This window comes from Cricetulus griseus, chromosome 6, assembly GCF_003668045.3.
Source record: "Cricetulus griseus strain 17A/GY chromosome 6, alternate assembly CriGri-PICRH-1.0, whole genome shotgun sequence".
NCBI classification, from domain to species: Eukaryota; Metazoa; Chordata; class Mammalia; order Rodentia; family Cricetidae; genus Cricetulus; species Cricetulus griseus.
In genome coordinates, this window is record NC_048599.1 from 121,052,873 (window position 1) to 121,061,200 (window position 8,328).

Here is an 8,328-nt window from a genome sequence, read left to right on the forward strand (position 1 = left end):
GAATGTCTAACAGGAGCCAATGTTATATACCAGATGAGAGCCTTGGCTTTCAAGGTCTCTAGTTCTTGATCAAAAAGGAGACCTTGCTAAAAACATCCAAGAGCTGAAATTGACTCCAGGTTCTGAATTATTGGCAGGAAAAATGGGCAGTTGCAGACATAGCTGCTTCTGTAGCTAGAGACTTTTCCTAGAAAAGCTTACATTCATAATCATCTAGAAGGAACTGTTGCTAAATTGTTCCTGGACAGCACCAAACATGGGCTCCTGGATGTCTCTGTACATGTTGCAAAAGGCATTATTGTTTCTCAGGTAACTCTGGTATGGCCAGGCTCAGCATAATCTCCATTGTGGCTAGGTTCTGAGGCATGCCACCATCTGATTGATTAATGTAGGTTTGTCTGTCTGGCATTAGCTACCATCAAGTGGTACATAAGGTGTGAGGTAAACAGCATGCCCTAGATTAGCAATAGCATCCCAGAATTAAACATCAGCTATCTCTGCATCTGTTGCTCTAGAATCATGAAGTTGGTGGTACATGAAGCACAGACTTTGCAGTCACAGACCATTTCTACCAATCACAGTGAAAACATTATGGATATGAAATAGGAAAAAAAAAAAACAACAACACTCTGCCCTCACATTACTTACTAAATGTAGGAGATGAGCAACTACTGGCAATTGTAACAATGTATAATAGGTACTTTCAGACTGGGTATAGTATGCCATGAGAATAGACAAAAGGCTCCCAAAACAGTTTGGGGGACTAAAGAAGGCTTACAGAAGTCACAGGGAGCTTTGTAGAGAAGCAAAATATAACCATAGAGCCAATGAACTTAGAGAGGAAAATCGTTTCACATTGGAGAAAGAGCATGTGCAAAGATTCCAGGAACCATCAATGCATGAATGAGTAAAGAAATTGTGGCATACATACACAATGAGGTACAATTTAGTCATAAAGAAGAATAAAGGTCTGGCATTTGCAACAAATGAATTGAACTGAAAGATACTATGATGGATAAAATAAAGCAAGACAGGAAAAGGCAAGCATTACACATTCTCTAGTACATATGGAGACTAATATTTAACTTAAATGTAGAATAGTGACTCCTGGAAGCTATAAAGGAGGTGTGGATAAGTATTGAATTTGATCAGCACATTCTGCACATACTAAAACTTACTGATATATACAATTATTACCTACTAATCAAAAATATTTGAGGGTTGTTGTGTCAGTGGAGTCAGAGCTCATGATAAAGAACGCTCAGTGTGATATGCGGAGCTTTAAGAGGATACAGACTGCGAAGGTCTTTGTTGATCAACTAAAGACATGTACATTGAATTCTAGGAGTATCATGAAACTACTGATGACTCTAATGCAAGAGAATAACAGGATTGGTGGAAGACCACTCAGGTTACACTGTGACAACTACTTTCTGGATGGGCAATTATAAGACAGTTGCAGAAACATAGGCAAGCAGGCAAGTGGCAGAAACCAGTGAAAAGTGGGTGGATTTGAAAGTGAATCCCAACGTATTTAGACATTTCCAGGACTTGGTAATTGGTAGGGCTGTCAGAGGAGGAAGCAGATGACATGCAGCTGTCTAGCTTGGAAATCTATTCAAAGAGGAAGGAAAGGCAAGAAAACAGTAAGTCTAACAGAAAAAATAATTTATTTCTGTTCAGTTATTGAGCTGTGTGTTCATAAGACATCTGGGGGCAGGTAGCTCAATCAGTTGCTAAATTGGACCTAGAGGTAAAGGTCCAAACAGTCATTGGGAAACAGTACCTCAGTCCTAGACCTGATAAGGTCACTCAAAGTGGATGAAGTAAGCAGAAAGGTAAGTCTGAGGAAGAATGAATCTTTAAAGAAAAAGAACAAAACTTAAAGGAGAAAGAGAAGCTGGTGAGAAGGCAGGTGTGGTGGTATCTGCATATAGTCCCAGTCCTGGGAAGGAAGAGACAAAGTGTCCTGCCTGGTGGGCTTCAAATTTAATAAGAGACCCTGTCTCAAAAAATAATGTGGATAATTATTAAAGAAGATACCAGGTGCTGACCTGTGGACCACTGGTGCTCCACATGAACACATACACAAGCATGCACATTCACACACACACACACACACACACACACACACACACACACACACACACACAAACACACACACACACACACTAAAACAAACAAATAAATAGCAAGAAAACCTGTCCTGAGCGATGGGATGAAAGCAAAATGTAAGTACCCCTGAGACCAGAAGAGAAGACCAGAAGGAGGAAATAGCCCTCATGCCTATTAGAATAACCCTTGAATGAAATCTACCAGACCCTAACCACACCCTATGTTGAAACTCCAGCCCCTTTCCCTTCACTGCCATTGCTTAATTCAGTTGCACACTACTGCCCATATTCTGATAGCTGGGACAAGGATGCTTCTAAAGATAAAATGCGCTTATCTGGAAAAACAATTCCAGAAACTGTAGGCTTATATGTAGTTCCAGGAGTTGCATTCAACTTTCCATTTCCAGAACCTCTTATATAAGCCCCAAGTATCCCCTTCCCCTTTCACAGACACCCCATTCCTGCTGTGTCTTCCTTTCACTGTTTGAAATAAACAGTCCCATCTGCTGAAGTCTGAATGGTCTGTTTCTGCCTTCCATCTTTTTAAACATCTTCAGAAATCCAACAGTGTCAAATGTTTCTGAAAAGACTAGAAAAAACTGAATGTGTGTCCAGGAGGTTTACAAAAAAGTAGATTTATTCAACATGGAAGAAGCTACTAGAAGAAATATATTTTTCCTTGCCTTATGTGAGCACTAAAGACTTTATGAAGATATTCTGAGAATTGGGATGGGAACGTATTGAGGGACAATGAGTTAGACAAATTCCCTCACAGGCAGACAGATAGAGAGGGGGTCATTTCTAGATAACAAAGATGGTAAACTTCCAAAATGGTCAGCTTCTTCCTCATCCTCCTGACCCAAGACAAAAGCCTGACACTTAAAACAAAGGCCTGGTAGGCCTTTGCTCCCACCGTAGGGCCCTCTTTGCCTGTGAACAAGTTCAAGACAGATTAGGTCATGTTTACCTGAAAGCTGTGGGACTATCAGCTCCCCTGTCTTTGTTGAAACTAACAAACCCTAAATTTAGGAAGATCCTTCAAATACCCTTAAGATCCCCTTCCATCAAGGAAAGAATGAGCTTTGTCTTCCCAAGGCTCTCTTCTGCCCTGCAGAGGATCTTTCTCTCTGTGTGTTTGCTGTATGTGTGTTTCCTCAACCCTAAGAAGGACCTTTCTTTAGCAGCTGAATCTGTCTGCTACTTTCTGCTCTAAGATTTCCCCTGATCCTACTTGTTGTGCTCAAGATTTGCCCTGACTTTTAATTATTTATCTGGCAGAGAACATTGTGGAAGTAGGTCAATTAGAGGAGTACTTGCTACATATAAAGCCTGGGGTTAAATCCCTAGCACCACATAGACTTAGACATCAGAAAGGGGAAGCAAGAGGACCAGAAGTTCAAGATGGAGTTCATCTACATGGAGAGTTCAGATCAGCCTGAGGACAGACAGTGGGGAAGTCAGGAACTTTTCACTGAGACAATAGGAAGGACGGCATGAGCATTATGGGAATTGGCAGACCCTAAACACCCCACCACGGGCTCAAGAGTATAAAGATATAAATTCATCTGAAAGATTTTCCCTTAAGAAGAAAGAATCCCTAAGGTGCTGAAGGTGGTATTTTCCTTAGTTAAGCTGCCAAGGACTCAGAGGCTGCTATAAGCCATGGTTCACAAAGGCCCAATTATTGCTTGAGCTGGCAGCAGGCCTTGGCATTGTCCATGTGGTACTATACAGTGCAAGAGTCACTGGGTATAGACTTCACCCCAACTTTTAGAGACAGCTCAAGACCAGGATAGCAGATTCAGATTCCCTAAAGGGGGCGCTGAAAATGCATCACACGATTTTGTGAGAGTGAAGCTACAGTGGAAAACACTGGGAAGCTGAAGGTGTCAAGAATGTGGAACAGCTGCCCAGGAAATCTGTAGGCAACAAGTGGAAGCAACCCAAGAGAGAGGTCATGTGGACTGAAAATGGCAATGCCATGGGACCAGGGCTAGTATGCCAGTGGGAGGTCACATCACCAAAACACACACCCAGATTCAGAATAGAACTTCAAGAAAAGGTTTGCTCTGCTGAGTTCTGGGCTTGCATAGGTCCCATCCCTCTTTTCAATGCCCCCATTCCTCCACAGTGGAAAAGGAATGTTTATTCTGTGCCAATTTGCTGGAAGGGTGTGACTTTAATTTTTATTCTCTTGGCTCTTACAGCAAGGAGTTTCACAAGACACTGAGCACTGGATTTTCAAACAATGTTGGAGCTGCTGATACTTTGGGGACTTTTGGACTAAATATCCTGAGCCTTTGGAGGCCAAGGGAGAATGTAACAGTTTGAATCTGAAATATCAACCACAGGTTCATGCTTTGAATGGTTGACACTATTTGGGAAGGTTGTGGGAACTTCAGAAGTGTCACCCATATAGAAGGACTAGGTAACTGGGGTGGTCCCTTAGGGGTAAATCACTCCTGGTCACTTTCTTTCCCATCTCAGATTCCTAGTCAGTCATGAAGGGATCAACTTTTTTCCACTGCAAGCTCCCACCATCCTGAGGCCCTGCCCAAGCTCACAAGTTATAGGGTAGGGGTCCTCATGAATGGAAGTAGTGCCCATATAAAGGGTCCCATGGAGCTCCTTAGCCTTACCTGCCATGTGCATACTCAACAAGACCACAGACCCTCAGCAGACACATGTGCCTTAATTTTAGACTTTCCAGACTTCTGAAATGTGAAAAGGATCAGAAAAAGTTCAAAATCATTTTCAGCTAAATAAAGAGTTCAAGACCAGCCTGGGTCCAGGGAGTGAGAAAGTAAAGAGAAAACTGGAAGCTTAGCATGAGCATTACAGGAATTGGCAGACCCTCCCCATGCCATCACAGGCTCAAGGATATACAATTGTAAACTCATTTGAAAGACTTTCCCTTAAGATGAAAGATCCAGCTGAGCACAGTGGCACATGCCCTTAATCTTAGCACTTGGGAAGCAGAGGTAGACAGATCTCCATGAGTTCAAGGCCAGCCTGGCCTATGTAGTAAGTCCCAGAATAGCCAGAACTACATGGTGAGACCCTGTCTCCAAAAAGGAGGAGGAGGAAGAGGAAGAGGAGGAGAAGGACACACATTAAGCTACCCAGTATATACAATTTGTTACAGAATCCTGAACAGAACAAGGTATCAGACTCCATAAAAATACTCCCTACACATAGTTCTGTTAGAAAAGCATACACACAGGCCCCTTACCACAGTGCCCACAGCTGCTTCCACACCACAATGTCTGCACTGTGAAGTTACAACTGAAACCATATTATCTTCAAAGTCTGCCATGTGCAGTGTCTGTGCCTTGACAGAAAAATGTTATAAGCCCTTGATATCATCATACTTTTACAAGATTATGAAAGTGTCTAGAGAAAAATATTAAATTTCCTATGAAGTTTAATTGTTCACAGGTTCCCCATGAATCAGTTGTATGGTTTGACTGCCAAAAGTGAAACTGAACCAAGATTGTATTGCTTGAAATATAGGACACCAAATGATAGATGGAGGAAGCTAGAAGCTGGGAATACTATGTTGAGTTCAGACCAATACCATCACAGTCTAGAGGAAGACATTGCAGAAGTACTGTCAGTGCTGATGATAGTACTGGAAGTCTGCTCTATCCATCACAGTAGCCACTGGGCACAGGTAGATATTGTTTAGTTGAGAAGCTAAATTTTAAATGTATTATTTTTAATTACTTGGATGTTTCTAGTCTGGGCTTGATCTTAGGGCCTCACACATGCTAGGCAAATGCCCTGACACTGAGTAACATCTCCATTCCTGTTTTGGGTTATTTTAAATATAGCTAGTTGTGTATTTCTAGTCTCTCCAATAGTAGGTAGTGAAGATGTTGAGTCTGCAGCACCACAGAGGTAGTTCTATTTTAAAAAAATGATGTCATTCAGGTACCCTTGTTAAGTATTTTATAATGGTATTACGGTTACTCTCAATGTCAGCTTACCACAAATTAGAATCGACCAAGTGGAGAACCTCACCTGATGGGTGTACTAATTGTTTTGATTGATGTAGGAAGACCCACCCCAAATGTAGGTGCAATTCTGGTGGCAGTCCTGAAAAAGGGGGTGGAGCAGAATAAAGATCATCTTGCCTTTGACTACTTAGACTTTCCCTATTGCCACAGTTAATTTGCCTGCTTTTTGCTGATGGTGATTCCTACATTTACACCGAACCAGCCTTCCCAAGCTTTCATCAGGAATAGGACCAGTGGCTTCCTAAGAACCTTTTGGGCTCAGGTGCCAGATTTGGAATGCTGGGGTAACCAGCCTTGAGAACTGAGCAAATACTGCTGTCACTGCCCTCCCATGGAGATACTACTCCTACTGGTGATTGATATTTAGTGATAGCAATGCCAATGACTGTTGATTCCTATTGTTTTGTTGGTGGTGGTATGTATGTCTCTCTGTGTTTGCTTCCTTTTTTAATTAAATTAAGTTTAATTTTTGATTTTGCTGGTGTGAGGTTACTTATTTCCTCCATTTTCATGGATATAGTTAAGCTCCTTAGGTTGGGGTTTTCCTTTTACTACCTTCTTTCTGTAAGGCTAGATTTGTAGATAGATATTGTTTAAAGTTGACTTGTCATGGAATATCTTTTTCTCCCCATTTATTATAATTGAAAGTTTTGCTGGGTATAGTAGTTTGGGGTGAATTTGTGGTCCTTAGAGTCTGTAGCAATTTGTCCAAGCCCTTCTGGCTTTTGAGTCTCCATTGAGAAGTTAGGTGTAATTCTAATAGGTCTGCCTTTATATGTTACTTGACCTTTTTACCTTGCAGCTTTTAATATTCTTTCTTTGTTCTGAATGTTTAGGATATTGATTATTATGTGTCAAGGAGACTTTCTTTTCTAGTCCAATATATTTGGTGTTTTGTATGCTTCTTGAACCTCTATAAATATCTCATTCTTTAGGAAAAGAAAATTTTCTTCTATGATTTTGTTGAAAACATTTTCTAGGCCTTTGAGCTGGGATTCTTCTCCTACCTCTATTCATATTATTCATAAGTTTGGTCTTTTCACAGTGTCACAGATTTCCTGGATAGCTTTTGTCAATAATTATTTAGGTTTAACACTTTCTTTGACCATTGTATTCATTTCTTCTATTTTATCTTTAATGCCTGATATTCTGTCTTCCATCTCTTGTATTCTGTTGGTGAAGCTTGCCTCTTTACTTCCTGTCCAAATTCCTAAATTTTTCATTTCCAGAATTCCCTCAGTTTGGATTTTCTTTATTGTTCTAGTTCCATTTTCAGGTCTTGAACGGTTTTATTTGTTTCCTTCAACTGCTGTTTTTTTTTTTTTTCATGGATTTCTTTAAGGGATTTCTTCATTTGGTCCAATTGTTTGTTTTTGTTTACCTTGCTTTTTTAAAATTAATTCTAATAGGTCTGCCTTTATATGTTACTTGACCTTTTTACCTTGCAGTTTTTAATATTCTTTCTTTGTTCTGAATGTTTAGGATATTGATTATTATGTGTCAAGGAGACTTTCTTTTCTAGTCCCTAATTCCCTAATAAAAGACACAAACTAACAGAATGGATGTGAAAACAGGATCCATCCTTCTGCTACGTTCAAGCAACATATCTCAACATCAAGGATAGACATTACTTCAGGATAAAGAGTTGTAAAAAGATATACCAAGCAAATTAACCTGAGAAGAAAGCTGGCATAGTCATTTTAATGTCTAACAAAATAGACTTCATACCAACACTAATCAAAAGAGATGGGAAAGGAACCTTAATATTCATTAAATGAAAAGCCTATGGAGATAACATTTCAATTCTTAACACCTTATCCCAAACACTTGTTTCTTTTACAAACACTACTACAACTTGAATCACACATTGATACACACGCACACGCACGCACGTGCGCACACACACACACACACACACACACACACACACACACACACACAAATAGATCATTCCAACAAAACTAAACTGAGAAATTCTGGAGCTAACAGATATTATAAAGCAAATGGAAATAACAGATATTTACAGAACATTTCACCCAAACACAAAAGAATATATCTTCTCAGTACTTCATAGAACTTTCTCCAAAACTGACCACACACTCAAACACAAAATCTCAACAGATACAAGAAAAGTGAAATAACTCCCTGTATCCTATTAGACCACTAAAGATTAAAGCTAGATAGCAATAACAGCA